The 26,869-nt window shown below is 40.1% G+C and overlaps 1 protein-coding gene across 9 annotated transcripts in view; it reads right to left on the bottom strand.

Annotated features, from left to right (window-relative positions):
- The window catches only part of LINGO2 (leucine rich repeat and Ig domain containing 2), a 3,171,904-nt gene that overhangs the window by 2,578,375 nt on the left and 566,660 nt on the right, over positions 1-26,869 (bottom strand). For all 9 annotated transcript variants that reach the window (XR_012245199.1, XM_073635787.1, XM_073635794.1 and 6 more), the window contains exon 2: positions 13,403-13,518. The gene's annotated coding sequence lies outside the window, so the exon portion shown is untranslated. The remainder of the gene's footprint in view (positions 1-13,402; positions 13,519-26,869) is intronic.

The raw sequence follows: 26,869 nt of genomic DNA, 5'->3' as shown, positions 1-26,869 counted from the left end.
GTACGGGACCCCGAAAACCAAGCACCGCCTTCAGGCTTTCTAAGGGCATGAATTTTTGATTTCACTCTTCACTGCCTATCACAGTTTCGGAGGCCATGGAAAGCCCAGGTGGCACAAACCCCCCCCAAATGACCCCATTTTGGAAAGTAGACACCCAAAGCTATTTGCTAAGAGGTATAGTGAGTATTTTGCAGACCTCACTTTTTGTCACAAAGTTTTGAAAATTGAAAAAAGAAAAAAAAAAAAGTTTTTTCTTGTCTTTCTTCATTTTCAAAAACAAATGAGAGCTGCAAAATACTCACCATGTCTCTCAGCAAATAGCTTGGGGTGTCTACTTTCCAAAATGGGGTCATTTGGGGGGGTTTTGTGCCACCTGGGCATTCCATGGCCTCCGAAACTGTGATAGGCAGTGAAGAGTGAAATCAAAAATTTTCACCCTTAGAAATCCTGAAGGCGGTGATTGGATTTCGGGGCCCCGTACGCGGCTAGGCTCCCAAAAAGTCCCACACATGTGGTATCCCCATACTCAGGAGAAGCAGCTAAATGTATTTTGGGGTGCAATTCCACATATGCCCATGGCCTGTGTGAGCAATATATCATTTAGTGACAACTTTGTGCAAAAAAAAAAAAAAAAAAAGTGTCACTTTCCCGCAACTTGTGTCAAAATATAAAATATTCCATGGACTCAATATGCCTCTCAGCAAATAGCTTGTGGGGTCTACTTTCCAAAATGGGATCATTTGGGGGGGTTTTGTGCCACCTGGGCATTCCATGGCCTCCGAAACTGTGATAGGCAGTGAAGAGTGAAATCAAAAATTTACACCCTTAGAAATCCTGAAGGCGGTGCTTGGTTTTCGGGGCCCCGTACGCGGCTAGGCTCCCAAAAAGTCCCACACATGTGGTATCCCCATACTCAGGAGAAGCAGCTGAATGTATTTTGGGGTGCAATTCCACATAGGCCCATGGCATGTGTGAGCAATATATCATTTAGTGACAACTTTTTGTAAATATTTTTTTTTTTTTGTCATTATTCAATCACTTGGGACAAAAAAAATAAATATTCAATGGGTTCAACATGCCTCTCAGCAATTTCCTTGGGGTGTCTACTTTCCAAAATGGGGTCATTTGGGGGGGTTTTGTACTGCCCTGCCATTTTAGCACCTCAAGAAATGACATAGGCAGTCATAAACTAAAAGCTGTGTAAATTACAGAAAATGTACCCTAGTTTGTAGACGCTATAACTTTTGCGCAAACCAATAAATATACGCTTATTGACATTTTTTTTACCAAAGACATGTGGCTGAATACATTTTGGCCTAAATGTATGACTAAAATTTAGTTTATTGGATTTTTTTTATAACAAAAAGTAGAAAATATCATTTTTTTTCAAAATTTTCGGTCTTTTTCCGTTTATAGCGCAAAAAATAAAAACTGCAGAGGTGATCAAATACCATCAAAAGAAAGCTCTATTTGTGGGAAGAAAAGGACGCAAATTTTGTTTGGGTACAGCATTGCATGACCGCGCAATTAGCAGTTAAAGCGACGCAGTGCCAAATTGGAAAAAGACCTCTGGTCCTTAGGCAGCATAATGGTCCGGGGCTCAAGTGGTTAATGCAGAATAAACAGGTCCAATGCAAAAACATGAAAATTGCTCTGATCCATAGGGAATTTATAGGTGTGAGTTGTTAAACAATTTAAACTGCTTATTTTGCTCTTAAAAAAAAAGACAAATTATATTTTACATTGCTGGCCTGATACACAGTATAATGATGTGCTGCATGTATATCAATATAAAGTGCACTTCCAGCATTTAAGTCACATCAAAACATGCTATTAAGAACAAATAACTAAATAAATAAAAAGACAAGGTACAACCTGAAGCTGTGAGTTAAAATATCTTTAAGTACCTGTTGCAATGGTTTAAAATTTTTATTTAGATGCGTTTCAACCCTCCAAGCTTAAGTGTTTAAGCCAAAAGCATATACTCACGGTGATGATATTTCCAATAATTAATGTGATATTGATTTAAATAAGCCTTCTTATCTGGGTTCAAATAGAAATAGAAAGATGTATTCCTCTGCTAACACATGCAGAAGCCTATTGATCCATTGTATACAGAGGGAAAGGTTTATTTTAAATGAAACAATTAAGCATTTGTAAAACAGTGGGGGTTACAGTATTTACTAAAGGCAAATCCACTTCGCACTACAAGTGCACTGCAAGTGCACTTGGAAGTGCAGTCGCTGTAGATCTGAGGGGGACATGCAAGAAAAAAAAAAAAACAGCATTTTTGCTTGTACATGATTGGATGATAAAATCAGCAGAGCTTCCCCTTATTTCAGAGCTTCCCCTCAGATCAACGGCGATCTACAGTGACTGCACTTACAAGTGCACTTTCAAGTGCACTTGCAGTGCAAAGTGGATTTGCCTTTAGTAAAAAAAACCCAGTGTTTTTAAGAATGTTACAATGCCCTAAAGTGCATGTTAAAATCATACAAGTATTTTATTCTTATAGGAATGCACTGCTTGTGCATAAAGTATATGTAAAGTTGGCCATCCTATTAGTGCCTACTTGACACAAAGGAAAATGTATCAATGTCAACTTGATAGCAAATTATAGCAACCAATGAAATATTTGCTTTCATTCTTTCAGTTATCATCTTGAACCAAAATTGCTGCTAGGCTCTAGCACCACAATGCAGGTACCAAACTGAGCTTGCATTATCTTTAGATGCATACATTTTCAGCTCAGATGTCCCAAATCCCATACTGCTGTAAATAGTAAACCTATTCATCATAGTGATGAGAAATGAAGAACACGTGGGATGGGTGGGGCAGTAGTTCAAGTAAGACAACCCAACTCAATACAAAAATTAAACAGACTGTAAAAAAGGATGAATAACTACAACCTGCTTATTGGCAGCTTTGGCAAACAGAGTCAGAAAAGACCTGGTTGACACCATTGTCAATAAAAAATACACTATTATTATTATTGATATTATTAAACATGACGGTTCACATACTTTTTCCATCAAAGATCCAGTTCACACAGATATCCATAAACTTCCTAAAGCTATCCAACATACATTAAACAGCAGTCTGAGGAAATGGTATGTTTAATTTAGGTCTTGTTCATGGTCATCTAGTGCTTTAATTCACACAAGTATCATGCATTACATCATTAAAATGTATTGCATTAAGGCAACCTATTCAAGTATGGCTACAACTGTATCAGAGACTTTTTCAAGAATGCAATACATAGAACAATCAATATTTTACATATTATGACAATGCACATTCCAGTATCTAGAAGCATCATTTCAATATTTTTTGGAATACAAAAATATGTTTAGAAGAAAAGTTTAGATAGATAGATAGATAGATAGATAGATAGATAGATAGATAGATAGATAGATAGATAGATAGATAGATAGATAGATAGATAGATAGATAGATAGATAGATAGATAGATAGATAGATAGATAGATAGATAGATAGATAGATAGATAGATAGATAGATAGATAGATAGATAGATAGATAGACTCTTGACAGTGGTTTACCGTATAGGTTTCTTCAACAGAGAATTCTCTACTGCATACTGGGGCCATGCAGGGTTATTTGCTACAATTCATCCTGCAAATATTCATTTAAATATTTACATAATATGATCATGATGTTAGGTCTAAATTGGGACTTTCCAATTTGCTTGTAATTGCTTTGAGTTAAAGTGAAACTTGTTTATTCCTTAGTGGCCCTAAGGGCACCATGCAGAGAGTTTACTGTGTCCCTAAGTAGTATTATAGATGACTAGATGACTCAGAATACCCTGGAGGCCAAGCTAAATATACCTTTGCTCTCTCTGAACTGTAAGCAAAGCAATTTTGCAGACAATATCCAAGCAGTGTCACAGAAAAGCTTCATATAGTAGAATGTCATACATATTTCCATGAAAATAAACAAACTGCTGCCACACTGATTACTGGACAGTTGTATCTGAACTATATTCATTTTTCTGGGGGATATTCAGTAAAGCATGTGCATAAAGTATAATATAGAGGTCTATCTGAGGTATTTGGTTCCACATGTATTACAACAGTAATTTTCACAAATACAATATTTTACATTACATTACAGAGGAAAATTTGCAGAGAAAAATATTGTAACAGTTATTGCTAACATTACATAGCAATGGTAAAGATATGTCTACTATTCATAAGCACTGGGAAAGCCACTTTGGCTAGCAAAGGATGTTATGTCTACCTGAGAAACTGTAGAAATCAAGGGCAATTTGTCTGTGTATTTTCTTCTCAATGTCTTACAAACCTTGGGGAAACTAGAGCATGCAGCTCTACATGATTTTTTGAAAATTTTTAGCAGGTCTATTACCCTGCTAATAAACAAGAGCCAAAAAGACTAGGGCGTATTTTTGGGTTATGTTTTATTTCTGTGGGTATATTGCCTAAGTTACTAAATTCTAGAAAATGTGTTTATTTTTTCTGATGCCAGATGCACATAAATGGTTGTGGACCATTTAAAACAACTTACCTGCTCTGTACAATCTGGCAACCTGTACAAAAAAAATGCCAACTACAAGAGATTTTAAAAGGAAGGGTGTTTTGGTTACACTATAAATATACTGTGTATAATATACTGTATAGGATGAACTGCCCATTTGAAAGTCCCTCTCCCTCTACCAAATTTTATTTGGAATTCAATCAAAGCTTTGACTAGGACAGTCCACAGTAATTCTTGATTTTTTTTCTTTGAACCAATTCTTAGTGGACTTAATAATGAGTTTCAAGAGCATCATCATGTTGAAAGACTTATTTGCTGCTCAGCTTTAACTTTTGAACAGATGGCCATACATTCTCATCAAGAACATTTCATGCACAATGAAGAACTGGCTCAATGACTGTGAGTGTCCTGTGTCCTGAAGCAACAAAGCAATCACAAACCATAACCTTTCCACTACCACACTTCAAAGCTCTTATGAGGTTCTTCCCCTGAAATATTGTTTTCAGGTTGCAGAAATATCCCCAGCTGCGCTATTGTATTCTGACCGCAGGGATCCCCCCACATCAGAATACACTGATCAGTGCTGCAGCCATTGGATGCATGTGCTGATCAAATGCTGCTTTTCCAGCAGGACCACCCAACCAGCTTCTGTTGAACATTGAAGAATACACATGTACTGAAATTCAGCCAGTTTCTACTGAACTGGCCAAATTTTGACATATGTATACCCTGCTTTAGAGAGCTCTATTGGTTTTGCCATGACACTACATGTCAATAGGAAAAAGAAACACAAGACCTTAGATGTCTGTTGCTGTCAATATGAGCACCATCCAGTTTCACTCAGTGTCAATGCTGTATGGAGTGCAGCGCAGAACTGTACTTTTCCTAGTTTTAACCACATGCCCCTAATCATTGGCACCCAGCCTGGAACAATGGATTCTAATTTCATAGATTTTAAGTGATATTTTTCATATAACAAAGCTGTTAATTTAGATCATGAAAACTAATACACTACATTAATTTTAAGTACATTTGTTCATGTACTGTATTTACTGTATATTGAGTATGTGGTACATACATATACACAGCCAGAAGATGCCAGAGATTACAAGGGCATAGGGATGGGTGAATGGTTCGGCCCGAGCACTGAACGTTTGCTTGTTCGGCCGTTCGCCAAACACCCGAACTTGCAGGGTGTTCGCCGGGGGTTTGCCCGACAAACACCCTGCAGTGCCACACAGTGCATTCTGTGCCCTGATTGGGCAAAGTTTTGCCCAAACTTTGTAAGGTGCAGTGTAAGCTGGTTGTTTAGGAATGGGGCCGGGAAGGAACAACCGATGAGTCATCAGCTGTCAGTGGGTTTCCCTGCTGACAGCTAAATAGAAAAAAAATTGCTGGTAAAAAAATAAAGAAAAATATGGCTTTATTTGCAAGTAATTGGCCATAAAAGGGGTATGGGGGTCTGGGTACTGCCCTGGGGGACATGTATCAATAAGAAAAAAAAAAAAACAATTGTTTTTCCAGGAGCAGTGATTTTAATGATGCTTAAAATGCAACAATGAAAATTAAAAAATTACTTTAAATATTGTGCCTGGGGCCCCCCTTAATGTGCCTGTAAAGTGGCACATTTGTAGCATATACAGAACATGCTACAGCAAAACTGACATTTCTAATGAAAACAATCCCATTTAAAATGACTCGCGGTTACCACCTGGCTATTAAAAAATAAAAAAAAAAAACGGTGTGGGGTTCCCCCCCAGTCCATACATGCCAAAATTGAAAAAAAAAATTGCAGAGCCCCCCCGCCCCAAAGCACCCATCCTCCCACGTTGAGGGCATGTGGCCTGGTATGGTTCAGGAGGGGGGCGCTCGCTCAGCCCCCCCCCCTTTTCCTGACCTGCCAGGCTCAGATAAGGGTCTGGTATGTACTGGGGGGACCCTTTGCTGTTTTTTTCATTCTTTTTAAATACCCAGGTGCCCGCAATTGTAACCGTGAGTCATTTTAACTGGGACTTTTTTCTTTAGAAATGTCAGTTTTGCTTTAGAATGTTCTATATATGCTAGAAATGTGCACTTTACAGGGAAATTAAGGGGGGCCTCCAGGAAGGATAATTAAAGGAATTTTTCATTTTCATTGTTGCACTTTAGGCATCATTAAATTCACTGCTCCTGAAATAACGATCGTTGTTTTTTAAAAAAATATATATATATTTATACATGTCCCCCCGGGCAGTACTCAGACCCCATACCCCTTTTATGGACAATTATTTGCATATAAGCCTTCAAAATGGGCACTTTTGATTTTTCCTGTTCGACTCCCATAGACTTCAATGGGGTTATTTTCTGATTTTAGGATTTGTGTATTTTTAATGTTGCCCTTGAAAACTTGACATGGCGTATTCATTATTAAAATTTAAAACAATGAAAATGCAGATGTTTCATAATAAAAAAGACACTATGTTCTTTTAGGCCCCTTTCACACATACGGGCATCAGTTCAGTCACTTTTTTTTTAAAGAAAAACATATGAAGTTTACATCAGTTTTTCATCCATTTTTTGACTGTTTTTACATCAGTTTTTACATCTGCCAGCTAGAGTCCTTAACGACTTGAGTCCCAGAGCCATTCTTTCATGAAAAAACAGACCATTTGTCCGTTTATATCTGTTTTTCATCTGTTTTTTGTCTGATCCATTTTTTTAATGGAAGAAAAATAGGGTTTTTATCCATTCCAAAAAATGGATGTTGACAGAAGCGGATGTAAACAAATGTAAATGGATGATCATCCATTTACATCCATTTTTCCATTGAGATGCTCTGATGTCCATTTTTCATCCATCATCGGATGGATGAAAAATGGACAAACAGTCCGTATGTGTGCAAGGGGCCTTAGAGACTATGTAAGTGGAACCTCTCTTGTTCAACCACTTCCCCTCAGGCTTATAGCAGAATGATGGCCGGGCGGTGGTTCCATTATCCTGATTGGACAGCATATGACATCTTTCAAGATGACAGCCGTGGGGGCGCCATGGCCGCACGGCGATAGGTGGTGCGGCGTGTCAGTCTGACACACAGCAACTCCGATCTAGGTAAAGAGCCTCTGATGGAGGCTCTTTACCATGTGATCAGCTGTGTCCAATCACAGCTGATCATGGTGTAAAACAGGAAAAGCCATGTATCGGCTTTTCCTCACTCGAGTAGAGGAGAGCCGATCGGCTGCTCTCCTGACAGGGGGAAACTGCGCTGATTTATTATCAGCGCAGCCCCCCCGGGGATGCCCACATAGGACCACCAGGGATTGCCACTACTGATGACCACCAGGTATGCCACCCATGGCCACCAGGGATGCCACACAGTGCCCAAGAAGTATGCCAATGAGTGCCCACAAATGATGCCAGTCAGTGCCCATCAGTAATGCCTTCCAGTGCCTCCTTATCAGTGAAGCCCATCAGTGCCATCTATCAGTATCCATCAGTGCCACCCATCAGTGTCCATCAATGTCACCTATCAGTGCCCATAACTGCCCAGCAGTGCCACCTATCAGTGCCCCCCTATTAGTGTCACCTATGCATGCCTATCAGTGCCACCTATCAATGCCAAACAGTGCTGCATATCAGTGCCACCTAACAGTGCCCATCAGTGCCGCCTATCAGTGCCCATCAGTTCTGCATATCAGTGCCCATCATCAGTTCCCACCAGTGCCACCTCATCAGTGCCACCTCATTGGTGCCACCTCATCGGTGCCCATCAGAGCCACCTTATCATTGCCCGCCAGGGCAGCCTCATCAGTGTCCATCAGTGAAGGAGAAAATGTACTTATTTACAAAATGTTATAACAGAAAGAAAAATTTTTTGTCAATATTTTCGGTCTTTTTGATTTGTTGCGCAAAAAATAAAAAACCCATATATATATATATATATATATATATATATACACACACACACACACAGTATCTCACAAAAGTGAGTACACCCCTCACATTTTTGTACATATTTTATATTTTATAAAAAATTGAATACAATTTTTTTTTAACATACTGTCACCAGTCAGTGTCCCTGATCACCGCCACACCAGTCATATGATGCCACTATACTACACTGGTGAATGTATGTGAAAAAAACACACATTTTATTTAACTTCTTAATTTTCCAAAAGATTGTGACAAAAAATGACAACTTCAAAAAACTCATCATGCCTCTTACTGAACACCTTGGACTGTCTACTTTCCAAAAAGGATCATTTGGGAGTATTTGTACTGTTGTTGCATTTTAGAGCCTCAAGGAATGAAATATGCAGTCAGTATATCAGGATTGAATCATTTGTTTGTAGACTCTTTACATCTCACAAAGACTAAATAATATACATTAATTTGAGTTATTTTTACCACAGAAATGTAGCAGACTACATTTTGGGCTAAATTTATTTAATCATTTATTGTTTGCTAAATTTTACAACATAAACTAAGAAAAATGTGTTTTTTGTCAATCTTTTTGGTATTTTTTTCATTTATCTAGCAAAAAATAAAGCATCCAGTTGTGAATAAATACGACCAAAAGAAAGCTCCAGAGCAATTGCTAGTTAAATTAGCACAGTGCTGAATAGAAAAAAATGCCCTGGTCATAAAGGGGATAAAATCTTCTAGATGTCAAGTGGTAAAAAACGTTTACTGCTTATCATTTTAGAGTTAACCATGAAATATGGTCCTAGAATTATTGAACTTAGTCCAAAGCGTGTGGCAATACCTCACATGTATGGTGAAATCACTGTCTGCATACTGTACATGTGAACACCCTGTGCATTTGCAGGAGTGTGCAGGATGACAGGACTACAGAACTTTTGTTATCTTTTTTTTACTATTTAAGTAACAAACTCCTTCTGTGATGGCATTAGACAAGTGGCAGGTATTTTTTATAGAGACATCAGGAGCCTATTACACCCCCAATGTCTCCCCTGCCCTCTAATGCAGCTAATTGAGTACAAATTATGCTTGATTGATTGCTTCCCTGGTTACAGCAGCCAGGAGTGACAGCTCTGAAACTGAAACACTCAGATCTGAGCACTTCTGGCTTCATAAACAGCAGAGGAGATTGGGGATTGGGTGTTCCTCGGTCTACTGTTGCTTACCATCATGAGACCATTTATTGTGGTCCTGGATTCCCAGGAAAAGCAGGAGAGCCCAGTAACCACAGTGTGGGGAAGGGAGGGGGGTAGGTACCATGCTCCTTACACTGTAAAAGTGCTCAAGCACCTATACAGACACTCGTATCACCTTTATATGACAGCTGGGAGTCAACCAAGCCAAATAGTAAACAGCTCATGGCTGTAGTACTTGTTTTAAATCTTTCACTCTCCAGAAGTATGTAGTGCACCCAAAGTGGCAAAGCAATTACGGACAAACCAGACATTATTGTAGATAAAAAAGTATACATGTAATTCTGTATTTTGCCCTAGTTAAAATTATACTAAAATTATAATTCTGGTATAAAGTATTGCAACATTTCTTTTACAAATAATTTAACGGTGAAGTATGACTATACTTCTCCTATGGATCACAATAGCGCAATTTGCTCTGCACTCCTGTGACCCATTTTCAGCTGACTGTGGGCTAAAGCCCACTGTCGGCTGGAGGTGCCCAGCTGGTCCAAGTTGGGGAAAGATCCTGACTGTACAGTCAGGATCCACCCACATGCCTGGATTGGTAGCTGGCTCGGTTCCTCAGATGTGCTGTTGGGAGATTGAACCAGCCTCTCCCTCCCCTTCCCAGCCAGCACTCCAATGAGAGCTGGAGGGGCAGAGCAGTGAGCCACTGACTGACAGTCAATGCTCTCTGCTCAGAAGGGAGGGGAGGGGTGCTTGATTGCTCAGTTCTCACTGCAGAGGAGGCAGGGGACAGACACAGCATTGGATCAATGCTGCATACACCTAGGTGAGTATAAGGGTTTTTTTTTTAAACCCCCTATACTTCTCTTTTATTGTGTGTTTTTTTTTCAATTGTGTGTGTTTTTTGTATGTGATATTAAAAAAGTAATGAACAAAACACATTCAAATGAAAAAAAAGTTTAATTGCTATTGGTTAAAAAATAAAAATAAACAAAATAAATGAAGGGAAGAGGGGGAACGGGAGTTTATTAGAGCTGATTATAATACATTAAGGGTTAATAAAGCTGGTTGTCAGGTTGCTTTAACTGACATTATTTTCTAATTAAAGCTCATCCTTTTGATTTTCAGAAAAATGAAATGGAGTAGATAAAAAAGTAACAATGTTACTTTGTATCCCTCTATTTTGCATTAGAATGGTGTTGATAATACTGAGTGGGATAACTTTTATTTTATAAAAGCAACTGCTAAAGATGCTGCATTTACACAGCAGCCCATGGCTTTGATCCGGACAGATGGACTAGACACATCACAACAGGGTTATGAACTGGCATGATCTAAGCCCTGATCTGAATCCTATTGAAATTTAGGGGGATTTCAAATGATAAGTTCATGCAAGAAAACCCACAAACATCTTGCAACTGAAGGAATTTGTGGTCTGTGTCAGAAAATGGTGGGCTGTTACGAAAAATGCCTTCTAAAAGGGCAATATCAACTTCTAAGTACATACTTACTTTTTGCAAAGTATACTGTTACATTTATTTTTGTTAAATTGATTGAAAAGGCAAATTTTCCTTTAACCTCCCTGGCGGTATGATTATTTCAGATTTTTGATGCTCAAAGAGGTACAATGTTTTGCATGGAAATTTGGCATTTTATATTGTAGGCCTGTAATTCTTAGGAATAACACACTTAAATCTGTAATAAATAACTATAAATAATTATAACAAATTATAATATAATAATAAAAATTATTCAATAATGTAATCAAATCAAAAACACTGAAATTTGCTCAGTTGCAGAATTGTCGCTGTCATTACTTTCAGTGTTTGGTGACGGATTTCCCCACAAATCATTATCACTCAATTCTGCAAGTGATTCTAATTTATTATCACTGTTTTCTAGCTGGTCTAAAACTGCTTTTGATGTAAAGGGACATTTTTTGGTTGCTATGGACAATCTCCAGTTTCCATATATATAAATATATATTTATATATATATATATATATATATATATAAATATATTTATTTATTTTATTTATTTATTTATTTCAGTTACTTATATAGTGCCGTCAATTTACGCAGCGCTTTACATATACATTGTACATTCACATCAGTCCCTACCCTCAAGGAGCTTACAATCTAAGGTCCCTAACTCACATTCATACATACTAGGGACGATTTAGACAGGATCCAATTAACCTACCAGCATGTCTTTGGAGTGTGGGAGGAAACCGGAGTACCCGGAGGAAATCCACGCAGGCACAGGGAAAACATGCAAACTCCAGGCAGGTAGTGTCGTAATTGGGATTCGCACCAACGACTATTCTTACTGCTAGGTGAAAATGCTATCCACTACACTACTGTGCCGCCCATATATATATGAAACTGCATGCAGGGCATTGGACAAACCACTAGGGACAAAAGGGATATGAAATAATTTGATACAGTAATGTAATCTGTAAGATTACAGTGTACTATATGTGCAATGTGTTTTCTACTTTTTGAATTTGTCGCTGTACTCCGTCCCCGTGCGTCACAACGCTCGCAGGGAATGGAGCTCGGCACTGTGATAGATCCGGCACAGGACACAACCTCACACACACAGCGGGGAGACATCACAGGATCCTGGGGACAAGGTAAGTTGGATCCTGGATCCTGCGATGCAATCCCAAGTGTGGCTTGGGGTTACGGCTTTTGGTACTGAGAATTCACTCCGAGCCACACTCAGGATACCACTAAGGAGGTTAATCACCCTTATCAGTAGGCACTGTTTGAAAGTAGGTCTAATGTTTGCCCATTCAAATATGTTGAAAGGGTCAATCATTTTCATGTTGTCTACCCACATCTTTCACATGATTGTATTATTGTGTATTGAATAACATGGAAGTACAGCAATATTTTTAACCATCAGCCCTACAAAGTCTTCACACAGCTACAATACACACACTGCATTATGCATTTGTTTAACTTATTAATAATATAGAGTGCTGCAGAAGAGCCATGAGTACTACATCAAGAAATGATCGAGAAAAGCTACTGCTTTCTAAAGGCTTTCATCTACTTCATATTTCCTTTGCTCCAAAGAAATATGCTTTAAAAGTAGCAGATTATTTTAGAAGTAGTGTGCACTGTTCCTTCCTGGGACTGATGTATTTCATTTAAAGCAGCCTGGAAACATCAGGAAGAATTTAATCAGCAGGCACTTACAGAAATAAAGACTTACTAGAAGTTCATGTCTCATGCTTGCACAAAACAAACTATAAATACTGAAGACACCAACTAGTAAGCATGCCTATATCTATAAAAAAATAAACATTAGGTGCCCTGTAAACAATCTCACTTCTTCTAATTTACCTGGTCAAAAGCGGATTCAAAATGGTGATATACATTTTAGATGGCTATTCACTCAGTCTGGCAAAACTGTCAGGCTTCAATCATGATCAAAGCATCTTTTCGGTAAGAGACAAGGGTATTATTTGCTATTTTTCATAATTTTCCATGAATTAAATATAAGGAATATATATATATATAGATATATATATAATATATATATCTATATATCTATATAGATATATATATAGATATATAGATATATATATCTATATATATATCTATATATATATATCTATATATCTATATATATATATAGATATATAGATATATATATATATATGTATATATATATATCTATATATATATATATAGATATATATATATCTATATATATATCTATATATATATTGTATTACATTTTTACAATAAAAAAAATAATAGAGTTCATACATACTTAAATATATTAAGCATAACTCTCAGGCCTTGACCAACGCAATCCATGCACTGGGTGCAAATTCTTTTCTTTTATCTTGCTGTTTTGGGAGGAGAATGATTTCAGAACACATTTGCCTAGGAGAAGAATACAAAAAAATACTGCATAAATAAACTAATAAAGGTTTGACATACTAGGAGCAGAGAATGTTCACTTAGTGATTTAAATGTGCTTAGTGATTTAAATGATCACTTAGCAGAGTAAAATTGTGTTCACTTTTAATATCAATTCATGCACTGTGGAATTTAAAGCTCATCTCAGGGCAAATAATGTTCCCCACTCAGCCCTCCCACCGATTCACAGAATTAAAAAAAAGGCAGTTTTTAACTCACATTGTCCCTATAAAGCACTTTTTTAAATTATAAAAAACAGTGATCCAGCAAAGTAGTCTGTGTTTGTAGCAACCAGTCCCCTCATCATGTTTTCATCTGTTTTCCGGGTTTCTGGTTCATTAGAGGACCCCACTGATAGACAGATAGTTGGAGGTGTCCTTGTCATGCAGGTAGTGCTACCCTCTCTTCTTTTACTTGCCTGAACCCTCATTAGATACAGCGATGTGCACATCTGCAGCTCTTCTCTCTTCTCACTACCTGGTTTCACAGGCTTTGCTGGGGCAAATGGAGCGAGTGATGAGGGAGCTGGGGAAGAGGGAGCTGGGGGGCAGGGCTGATTCCAACTATCTGCGTCTATAGACGCAGACAGCGAGGCTCAGGAGTGAGCCCGCATGAGTGCCCCATGGAAAGCAGCTTTCTATGGGGACACTTGCTGGAGGGGAAAAACTAGGAGTGCCAGCAAGGTACCCGAGAAGAGGAGGTACGGGGCCGCTTTGTGCGGATCCATTACACAGAGCAGGAAAGTATAAACCTGTTTTTTTATTTGTGCATTGCAAGACCATAAATTTATGTATGTTACTATCCACCCCTGCCAGGCCCAGCATCTCCCCAGGCTGGAGCACATCAGACCCCTGGGGAGACACAGGATAAATCCTGGGCCATTGTTGACACCTCCCCTCCTCCCAAAGCACAGAGACTGTCTCGTTCTAGAGGCCCCAGCGCCTCCAGGCAACAATCAGCCTCCACACCTTCCTATGCAGAGAAGGCAGGTACTCCGGTCACCCTCCCAACAGAGGTATGCACTGTGAGAAGTCCCCAACAACCACAAGCTGCGATATGGTCTGATCCATGGGACCCCCCAGCAACAGGAGCACAATCTGAGGCGGGCGTTTTAAGCCCACGCACCCCCCCCACCTGGCCCATCCTCACCCCACCAACAATATGGTCTTACATGGAATCCACCTTTGCCTCCTCAAAGGCACGTAGAAGATCTAGACAATAGGGGCCACCGTAACAACATTCGCGTGAGAGGCATCCCGGAACCAGAGGGCTCCGAAGACTTGCAAACAACTCTACAAACTGTCTTTAATAATTTACTTGGGGAGCCACCTACAAAACGCAAAGAAATGGACAGGGCCCACCGAGCACTACAACCCAAAGGAGCCACATCCAAACCGAGAGATATCATCTGTAGAATCAATTCCTACCCTCTCAAAGAAGAAATCATGAGGCAAGCACGCCTGGCACGCAAAGTGACTTTTGTGGAAGTCCAGATAAAATTGTATCCTGATCTTTCCTGGATCACCCTGCAAAAACACAGACTCCTCCAACCTCTGCTACACATATTACAGTCAGAGGCCATCCCCTACCATTGGGGTTTCCCTTTTAGCCTTACCGCAAAACACCAAGGCAAATCTGCTATTTTGAGATACCCGGAAGACCTCCGCACATTTTGCGACATCCTGGAGATACAAGCCCCACAACTGCCAGATTGGGATATAGTTGCCACACCGCTAACTCCACCTACAGTCTGGCAAAAAGTGCCCACCTCCAATTGGCCCCGGAACCCTGATGCACACCGCAAACAGACCAAGTACGTTGAAGAGTCGTTGAAGAGCCACACTTAATGCAACTTCAACCCACTACTGGACTTAAGCACCTAGGTTCAGCAAATATACCTGCCCAGAACACTTTTTGTCTATTATAACTCTAGCCTAGAGTCCCCCATGTTGCCCCTACACCAAAATTCACCTAACTACAAAGGGCATGTTTCGGAAGAGCCCCGAGGTTGTAGGCATTGAATCCATCACCTATCACCCCCCCTTAGTTCTTAGTTCATAGTTTAAGGCTATGTATAGTTCACTAGTTTTTTCTAACCAGTCACGGGCCCCTGGGTGTCCCTCTCTGGCCATTCCGATTGGAGTGGAGGTGGAGGGCCACGTGGGACTCCGTCTTGACCTGGGCCTTTTGGCCCTTCAAGGTTTAATAATATTGTATGCTCTTTATTATCATCTTGTACTAACTACACTTTCTTCTTTCTCCCAGTCCTTTCTCTCTTTTTTTTTTCCCTAGTCATCATCGTGTATGCATAGTTATATGCACAATATATCCTGGTCTCCTCCTGGAGAGAGCCTGCCCTGGATCTATGATCCCAAAATCTAGCACATCGCCAACAGGTAAGCACATATCCCCACAACCATACCTAACAATATGGCCAAGATCCTATCGTTAAATGTACATGGACTAAACTCCAATAGAAAAAGACATTTGGTGCTAAGGGAGTTCAGGCAGTCAGAAGTGGATATTATTATGGTCCAGGAGACTCATTTTGACAGAGGGGGCTCATTCGCATTCGCCTCCAGATACTATCCTCAGACCTATATCTCATCGGGTACCCATAAAAAGGCGGGAGTAGTCATACTCATTAAGCGGGGATCCCCCTTCACTTGTGCGACCGTGCATTGCAATCCTCATGGCCACTTTATTATATTACAAGGACTGTGGCAAACACAAGAAATTACTCTCTGTGCTTTATATGCTCCAACTACAAAACAACACTGCTTTCTATCCAAGGTATATGCTCATATTTTTAGCCTAAATCCTAGGGTCCTAGTAGTGGGGGGCGATTTCAATCTCACTCAATCAGCTACTGCGGATTGCCAGGTGGTGGGTCCCCAGGCATCCTCTCCTAGGGTCCTTAGGGACTCGAGACTATTTAAACAAATCTCTAGACGATATGCGCTCTTCGATGCGTGGAGGGCTCTCCATCCAGGCGATCAGCAGTATACATTCTATTCAGCCCCCCATCGTACCCACTCCCGTATAGATTACTTTTTTGTTAATAACCACACACTCAAGCTAACACGTGCAGCTCAAATACTCCCAATCTCATGGTCGGACCATGCCGCCATCCTAATCACATTGGAATTAGGCATTCCCATTCGTAGACCTTATAATTGGAGACTTAATACATTCCTTCTCCAACAGCAACCCACCCAAGTAGAATTGAACTCCACCCTTAAACAGTACTTTATAGAGAACAACGATCCGGAAGTCTCTCTCCCCACACTCTGGGAAGCCCATAAGGCAGTTCTTCGGGGTAAATGTATGGCGCTATCCTCAGCACTAAAGAAAGATGCACTAGCCGCAAAAGTTAATGCGGAAAGAGAACTTTGAATACTTGAGTCCAAGCATCAAACCAACTCTACACTACCCACTCTCAAGAAAATAACTAATCTTCGTACCACCCTTAGAGACCTGGCCCTGGGTTGGGTAGAAAAGGCTCTGACCAGACTGAAACAAATGTTCTATGACAAGGGAAATAAGGCACATTCCCTCCTAGCCAACAAATTACGTGAACAATCCCACATGCAATCCCCGCATCAGATTAAAAACAAATTGGGACAATTATTATCTCATCCCACGGACATTGCACGTACCTTCGAGGATTTCTACAAAGATCTTTACAACAACCCAGACATACCCAGTAATCCTCCCTCCCAGGACTTATCCCACAACATGAGACATTATTTGGAACAGAGCGGAATTCCCCATCTCCAACCATCTGACCTGTTGTCACTTGACACGCAGATCACGGATGAGGAAATAGAATTGACTATTAAATCCCTACCATCTCTCAAGGCCCCAGGTCCAGATGGTTTCCCCTATGAATACTATAAAACACTTCTCCCTCTTTTACTTCCCCATATGCGCAAATTGTTTAATGCCTTTCTCCAAGATACTCCTATCCCCCTAGAAATGCAGTGATCCTTTATCACCCTAATTCCCAAACCAGATAAGGACCCTTCCCTTTGCGCCAATTATAGACCCATCGCATTACTGAATTCTGACCTAAAAATTTTCACTAAGCTTCTGTCCAATCTTCTGAACTTTATTCTCCCATCTCTGGTTCATAAAGACCAGGTGGGGTTTGTCCCACTACGGCAACCAGGTGACAATACCAGAAAGGTGATAGACTTGGTGGACGTGGCGAACAGGGAAAACGCGGCATCACTGCTACTTAGCCTAGATGCAGAGAAAGCTTTTGACCATTTGGGGTGGCCTTTCCTGTTCGCCACGTTGAGCCACATGGGCTTTCGGGGACCCTTCTTGCGGGTGATCAAACATCTTTACTCCAACCTCTCCTCTCAAGTCAGGACTCCCTTTGCACTTTCCATGTCTTTCTCAGTGACAAATGGCACTAGATAGGGGTGCCCACTGTCACCCTTGCTATTTGCGCTTTGTGTCGAGCCATTGGCTGCCTCTATGCGGAACAATCCGGATATACTGGGGATAGCGGTTAGAGACAGGGAGTTTAAAATCTCCCTCTTTGCCGACGACATTATTTTTACACTAACCCGGCCCCATATTACCCTCCCAATTCTACATGCAGAATTAGACCATTTTCGTGCTCTCTCGGGATACAAAATCAATATGTCAAAGTCAGAAGCATTGCCTATTAATATCCCCAAAGCCGAGGTCACACTTTTGAAAGCCAACTTTCCCTACAATTGGAAAACAACTGCCCTTAAGTATCTGGGGACCTACATTACCCCAAAATACAATACTTTATACCAAGAAAACTTCCCCCCCTTTTCAGCTCAATTAGATCCCTATTACACCACTGGAAAAAACACCATATTTCCCTCCTAGGTCGTATCGCTTCTATTAAGATGTCCATCCTCCCGAAACTCCTATATCTATTTCAGACACTGCCCATACCAATCCCACACAAACACCTGAAAAAGCTTCAATCGGATCTACTCTATTTTGTCTGGAATTAAAAAAGTCATAGGATACCAAGATCAGTGTTGATGGCGTCGCGCAGTGACGGGGGCCTCGCTTTCCCTAACATCATCAAATACTATCAGGCTGCACAATTGCGAGCAGTGGCCTCATGATTCACCCAGAAATCATATAATAAATGGACAGAAATTGAAAAATTATGGTTAGCCCCAATACACCCTTACAATCTTCTTTGGAGTGCAAATGCGGAAGTAGCCCCCGATCGTCTGTTGGGCCCCATGTCCCAGCTACGGCGGATATGGCGTACATTGGCTCAATCTCATAGACTGTCCTCAGAAAAATCACTATTGACCTCTTTTGTCTGTAATCCTAAAGTGCCAGATAGCCTCACACACCAGATGTCACACCCATGGTCCTCTAGGAACTTGTTCCATTTTGGGAACATAGTGGACCCCAGACCCCAAGAAACTACTATCATTCTCTGATCTACAGACCAAATATGATCTACCGAGACAGGTATTCTATGGGTACCTACAAATCCGACATTATGCACTCACTATAGCCCCAAACCTGCAATTCTCTCCCCCATCCCCATTTGAAACCATAATTTTAGCAGGTAACGCACAGAAAGGTCTCATATCGGGAATCTATAAAATTCTAAACGCTTTTTCACTAGAAGAGCAAGGCAAACATTCCTACATGATTAAATGGGAGAAAATTCTAAATGAAGAACTCCCCATAACACAATGGCAGGCAATATAGACCCAGACAGCAAAGAGTTCAATGTGTACACTTTATAAAGAAAACTCATACAAAATTCTTCTAAAATTGCTCCACACAATTTTCCCTACCAGTTCAGATAGGTGCTGGCGTTGCCAGGGAGCAAAAGGCACCCTCCTACATATTTACTGGAGTTGCCCATTACTCACCCCATATTGGGACATGGTCCGGCATCTACTTACCCACCTTTTGGAAGTGCAAGTTCAAGCGTCTCCACAGTTTTTCTTATTAGGCCTATCTCCATTAAAGCTCCCTAAACCGTATAAGAAATTAGTACGTCATGTACTCACAGCAGCACGCTGCCTCATAGCTCTACACTGGAAACGCTGTACTCCACCCTCACCTGAAGATCTTTAATCCAGAATTAAAGATGTTGAGCTGATGGAGAAAATGACGGCTAGAATACAGGACAGATTGGAGGCACATAACAGGGTTTGGGAGCTATGGCATATCCGGGAGGACCCACCATGACCAGGTAATAATCCTACCCAAATGACTTATCTCCTTTACCCCTCTTCTTTTCCTTCTTCTTACCCCCCTCTATCTCTTTATACTACATGCTTTAATGATTTTTACAGTTACATACATTGATGTACAGTTTCATAACAGAATTAATGGTGTATACCTACCAAAGGAACTGCTAATAGTTAGATGTTAAACTACTATTGGAATTTAGCATAACTTCAGTATCTTTCTTCATTGATAACACAAGTGTATATGTCAATTTATATGTGTGACCTTTTTTTTAATGTTCCTTGTATTTGTATCGTCAACACGAATAATAATCAAAACTGTTATTTGAAAAAAAAAATGTATGTATGTTTTTTGGGACTTTTAGAATTTTTTTGGGTGTAGATGGCTGGAGTAAGTGTTTTATTTTATTCAATCTAAGTGAACATTATCTTCTAATTTATTAGATAAGCCCCATAGGCCTTATTCTGCAGTAAGAATAACAATGTAAGGAATCTAGTTACAAATTCCTGTATTAAAATAACTTGATGTTTATGGTATTGTAGACAAGGTCTGGCATTTATAGAAAATATTACTTAAATGGATAAATAACATTTAGCAAAATTTCAAATACCATCTAATTATATTCTTAAAAAATAATACATTGCAGAACTTGTACTACACTCCCAAAACGATAAAGACATTTCAAATTTCTGAATTTCACATTTCAAGATTTTAGTACAGCTAAATTCCAGGAATTCAGCCACTGTCTAAAATATGCTTGATTAGTATGGTTTAAGTTCAACAAGGTGTATTTAATCTCATGGACTTATCTCTTTTATTTCCAAACAGCTGTTTTACTGAGTGCAGGAAGTAAAAATATCACTATATATCCAGTGCTCTGGTAGGAAAGACACTGTTCTATCACAAAGCAGCACCTCTGCTTTTTTCTGTTGTTTTGATTATTTATCGGTGTATAATACACACTTTTTTCCCCTTAAAATCAGGGGAAAATCTGGGGTGCTTGTTATACGCCGATCCCCCTCCGATTGTGAGCCTTTTTGCGGCTCTCGGTGGCTCTCAGCCACTTTCGGCCACTCTCGGTGGCTCTCGGCCGCTCTTGACGGCTTTTGGCCATTCTCAGTGGCTTTCAGCAGCTCTCGCAGTCCCGTGTGAGCCGCTGAGAATGGCCGAAAGCCGCCGAGAGCAGCCAAGACACACCGAGAATGGCCGAGAGCGTCCGAGAGCCGCCGAGAGCAGCCGAGAGCAGCCGAGAATGGCCGAGAGCCGCCGAGAGCTGCCGAGAGCGGCGGCGCCATTTTTAAATGGCAGCACTGCAAACACAGGGACAAGGCTGCAGATTGAAACTCACAAGGCTGCAATGATACTACAGATGGACACTCACAAGGCTACACTAACACTGAAAGGCTGCAATAATGGACACTGACAATGCTATACTAACACTGAAAGGCTGCAATGATGGACAATGATAATGCTACACTAACACTGACAAGGCTGCAATAATGGACAAGGCTACAGATGGACACTGACAATGCTACACTGACAAGGCTGCAATGATGGACACTGACAATGCTACACTGACACTGACAAGGCTGCAATAATGAACAAGGCTACAGATGGACACTGATAAGGCTGCATTGATGGGCATTTAAATGTAAGTTTTTTTCCTTAAACTTCCCTCCTAAAAGATTTTTTACTTAAAATTCCCTCCTAAACTTGGGGTGCGTGTTATACGCCGGCACGTGTTATACGCCAGCGCGTGTTATATATGCCAATAAATACGGTACTTATGGGTAACATGACATTTTGTCTCATGAATATCTTGTTTATGGACATTTTTGTTTTTATCAATTTCTCTTTTTGTGAGGTATGTCAGTGTTTGCATATATATATATATATATATATATATATATATATATATATATATATATATACATTTGTTTTTAACATGTCAGCTGAAATGTTTTTTGAATTTAGCGTAACCCTAGGCAGGAGGTTTTTGGGTGTGCCTTAAGTAGCCTGCTTAGTGTAGGCTACTGTTGTGAACAAGCAAGCTATTGCTTGCGAAACATGTCAACTGCTTGTCCTGTGTTTGTCTGATACACTTCTGACAATAAAGGTACATCAAGCAAGTTTTTTTGGAAATTCGGAGTGCGGCCATTTCTTTTTTTTTTTTTTTAAGTTATAAATCGCATTTACATATAGCAGTAGGTATCGTAAACTGAAAGTAAAACAATAGAGGCTAACAGAGTCATATAACTTTGCACAATTTCCTGAATTATGAGGAAAAGAGCAAGGCAGGAGAGACTATATTCCTCCACTAGTCACCCCATTTGGGAACTAACTGTGACACTGTGGAGGTACTGTCTCTACATGCCTATGTGTCGTTGGCAACATTAACTGGTTTATATTTGTTAGCATTCATGTAACAAGAGCGTATAGCTCATAACAAGTAATAAGTAAACTAATATGTATATTAAACAGGATCAATTCAGAGACCATATGGAAAAGTAAGGATATGAACCTTAAAAATACAGAAAATCATGGAATAATTCGCCAAAGTGATAGTAGATGAGATTTTAGTCATTTACGATGAGTGTCATACCAAGTTATCCAACGTTGCCAACACGGAAAGAAATTTGTCATAATGTCCACTAATGGATGCTAGCATCTTCTCATAAGTGTAATGTAAGGATAGCGTATTCAAAGCCTACTCTACATCTGGAGGGTTTAGAGATCTCCATTTTCTTAGTATCACTAATTTGGCTGCTAAGAATAAGTGAATAGTAAATTGTCTATATATTGGTGGGATATCTTCTATGCCTATATTTAGGATAGCTAAAGAAGAGGAATTGTGTATGTGTAATCTGTTGTTTGGCGTAGAATTTTGAAGATGTGGGACCAATATGAGGTTAGGTGTTCACAGCCCCATAGGATGTGAAAGATGGTGCCCAGTTGCCCACAATTTCTCCAACAAGTGGGAGGTGTGGAAGGGTCAAATTTAGCTAATCGGTAGGGCATTAAATACCATTGCTGTGTAATCTTATGTGAGCGTTCCCAGAGGTTGGTGCATTTGGTTGCTGAGTGGATGTGTTGCAGAGCCTTGTGCCATTGTTGTGGAGAAAAGGAGTCGTTAAGGTCCCTTTCCCATGCTAGCATGGAGTTTGTTTTGGTAAATATGTTTTTATCATGGATATAGTTATAAAATAATGAGATACCTCCTTTACGAGGTGTTTTGGTAGTAAGGTAGACATGAATCTGCCAGAATAAGTTGTATTTAATGTTGTCATTTTTTTTGAGATAAGAAGCAACTCTGAAATGCTGAAATTGTTCTGAGATAGGTAGGTCATATGTCGTTTGTAAATCAGCAAATGATCTTACGTTAGTGCCAGAGTATAGTTCTGAGACCCATTGTATTCCCTTCATTATCCATTTAGTCAAGGGCATGTCTGGAATCAGTAGAGCCAGGGTCGATATAGGGATTGATAGAGATATAGTGGGAGATGAGCTAGATCTGATATTTATCAAGGTCTTCCATGAGTTAATTGTTGCTAGAATTGGGAGAGGGAGGTCAGAAGGTTTGGATTTAAGATGCAGGTAAGCTAAAATATATTCATAGAGGTTACCACCTGGTATTGTGGTTCAGTGTGGTTTGGGAAACCACCCTCTAAGTTGTGCTAGGATTGCAGCTAGATAGTTGTCAGCTAATATCGGTAAACCAACCCCGCCTGCTGTTTTTGTTTTGCGGAGTTTGGATAGAGCACTTCTGGCTTTTTTACCTTCCCATAGATATCTAGAAAGTATGGATTGTAAGTTATGAAAGTATTTTCGGGGGACTAGAATGGGTACTGTGCGATATATGTAGAGTACTTGCGGCAGAATCTGCATTTTAAAGGCGGCTAGCCTGCCTGACCATGACAGTGTGTGTTTGCTTAAAGACTGGAGGCCTGCTCGTAGTGTACATACCAACGGGAGGTAGTTAGCATGGAATAGTTGTGTAGGTTGGGATGTGAGTTTGATTCCCAAGTAAGTCATTTCTTGGGAGTCCCACACGTATAGATATCTTTTTTGCAGAGTTGTTCTATCCTTCGCTGTCGCACCAAGATCTAATATATAAGATTTGGTTTAGTTTACTTTGTAGTATGATACTGTACCATAATCATGTAATAGTTGAGATACATGTTGTAGGGAAGACACCGGATTAGTTAACATAAGGATCACGTCATCTGCAAAGAGACTTATGACATGTTTGCGATTATTAATGGAGAATCCTTCAATGTCAGGATTTTGTCTTATGCTGGTTGCCAAAGGTTCTATTAATAGGTTCAAAATGAGGGGGGATAGTGGGCATCCCTGGCGAGTGCCATTTGTGATCTTGAAAGGTTTAGATAACATACCTGAAGTGTATACTCGGGCTGATGGAGATGTATATAGAGATAGTATTGCAGAAAGTAGGTGTCCTGTGAAACCAAATTTCTCCAGTGCGGCTGTGAGATATGTTCAATGTACTCTATCGAACGCCTTTTCTGCGTCTACAGCAAGAAGCAGAGAAGGCGTCCAGTGTTTCCTAGCTATATGAATCACATCAATTAATCTTCTGGTAGCATCAGATGTTTGTCTTCTTTTGGTAAATCCAGATTGATCTGGGTCAATAATAGTAGGAAATTGTCAACTAGTCTCATTGCTGTCATTTTAGCATAAAGCTTTAGATCAGTATTCAATAAGGATATCGGTCTAAAATTTTGGGGAACATCCGGTGTCTTGGTTTAGGCAACGTAACTATTAATGCTTCTAACATCTCAGTTGGAAAGGTGGTTGAGGCAGCAGCAGCTTCTAATACCTTAAGGAGGTATGACCCTAGAGATTGTTTAAAAGTTTTGTAATATTCCCCTGTCAGACCATCCGGCCCTGGTGATTTATTGTTGGCAAGAGTGTCTATAACTTTTAGTAACCCAGATAGTGAGAAAGGGGAATATAACGTTTGAATTTGAGAAGTGGAGAGTTTGGGTAAGTTGATATCTTTTAAGAAATCATTTATAGCTGATTGGGACGGCTGGGCAGTATGACTGTCTTGATTAAGGTTGTAAAGGGACCCATAGTATTCGCTAAATACATTGGCAATACTTTGGGGATCAAACAATTTTTGTTTGGAGGTAGGGCAAATGATGTGGGGTATTTTGGTCTTATAGCGTTGGCCTTGTAGTTTGCGAGCTAGTTCTTTTCCAGCTTTGTTGCTGGTCGAATAGAATGTCATTTTATGTCATCTTTCCCTTTGTTTGAAAGAATGGAGCAATTCTAATCTGAGATCGTGTCGCAGAGCTGTCAGTGTTGCACTAACTTGGTGGGTAGGGTTTTTTTATCTTGATCTTCAAGGGTTTTGATTTCTGTGAGAAGGGTATTAAGCCGCTGCTGCCTCTGCTTTTTGAGTTTTGTGGCTAGTTGAATGAATATGCCTCTAATGTACGCCTTATTGGCGTTCCAAAGTACAAATGGGTCATTTGTGGAAGAGGAGTTGATCTGGAAGTAATCAGACAAGTGGTTTTCTAACAGCTTCTTAGTGGCTGGTGTTTGTATAACTTGAGGGTTAGCGCTCCATATAAAGGCCCCGTTAGTAGGGTATTTATCTCCCAGAGTAAGGAGGACGGAAGCGTGGTCCATCCAAGTATTGCTATTGATTTTAATTTGAGTCACTTTTTGAAGCAACCACTTGTCCATTAGAATCAGGTCAATCCTCGAGTAAATGCAATGTCTATGAGAATAAAACGTGTAATCTCCTTCATTAGCATGTGTACATCGCCAGGTATCGAACAGATCATGAGATCTTAGAAAAAAATTTAGAGATGGAGATCTTTTGGAATGAGTCGAGGTGGAGTCCATGCGCGGGTCAGGGGTGACATTAAAGTCTCCACATAGTATAAGGGAATCTTGTTGGATTCTTTTCAGCTTTTTCATCAATCTATTCAGGAAGTTAATTTGTTTGGTATTGGAAACATAAACGTTCACTAGAGTATAACGGGTGGAGTTGATGTCACATACAATAATAAGGTAACGGCCCACCGGGTCAGTTGTTTCAGAGTGAAGTTGAAATGATACAGAATCTTTAATAGCCACCATAACACCCCTCTTTTTTGCATTCATACAGGAGAGGAAGTAGTGTTGGAAGTTTCTATGAGAGCAGAATGTGCAGAGAGCTGTATGTCGAGGGTCGATTGTACTCACGCTTATGGTGAGAGACGCATGCCGTGTGGAAATGGATGACCATTGTTCCAGGGTAATGTTTCTGCTAGAGTATTCCTCAGATCTGACAGGTGCATTGCAGAATTTGTAGGTTCTTTTCCATAAGAGTGTAGTTGGGTATGGCTCTGTTGACGGTTGTTGATCCATAAAAACAATTAGAAAAATACAACAAAACAAATTAAAAGAAGAAAAAAGAATGGTTACAGGGTAAAAGGAGAATCCGCATGGGGATTCTTGATCCATAAGCACTGTTCAATAAGGTTGAGGGGTATTGGAAATATTTCCATGTGTGCCGTCACCGGGGGGTGTAGACATAAAGATTAAATGAATCAGTTAGGAGCGTTCTTTCAGTTGACCAGGTTTTTTATCACTCTTTTTTCGTGTCACCACCTGCCAGCCGGCTTGCATGTTTGAGGGAGTATCAATTTGTATAGGAGATGGAGGTGTGTCTGACAGTATGCCCCATTGCCTGAAGGTATGCAGACCCTCTTCCATGGTAGAGATAGTGGTAGTCGTACCATTATATGTGATGGAGAGTGTGGCAGGATACTTCCACTTGTGGATTATGTGGTGGTTGCGTAGTGCTTTAGCAATGGTGGCTAAATTGCGACGTTTCTGGAGAGTATGTCTAGATAGGTCAGGGAGTAGCTGTAGAGAGGCGTATTGTGGTGGGCGTTGATCAGGGTTACGGAAAGAGGCTAATATGGTTTCTTTGGCTCTGTAAAAATGTAGCCGCAGCAGAACATCTCTGGGTACGTCGTCAGGTAAAAATTACGGTTTTGGTATTCTATGCACCCTATCCACTGTGAGCTCCAAAGCAGACATTGCAGGTAGTAATGCAGTGAATAGATCTTGGACGTAT

Source organism: Aquarana catesbeiana, linkage group LG01 (assembly GCF_042186555.1).
Source record: "Aquarana catesbeiana isolate 2022-GZ linkage group LG01, ASM4218655v1, whole genome shotgun sequence".
Lineage (NCBI taxonomy): Eukaryota > Metazoa > Chordata > Amphibia > Anura > Ranidae > Aquarana > Aquarana catesbeiana.
Note: the sequence above shows the minus strand (reverse complement) of the source record. Positions and strands in the feature narration are given on the sequence as shown.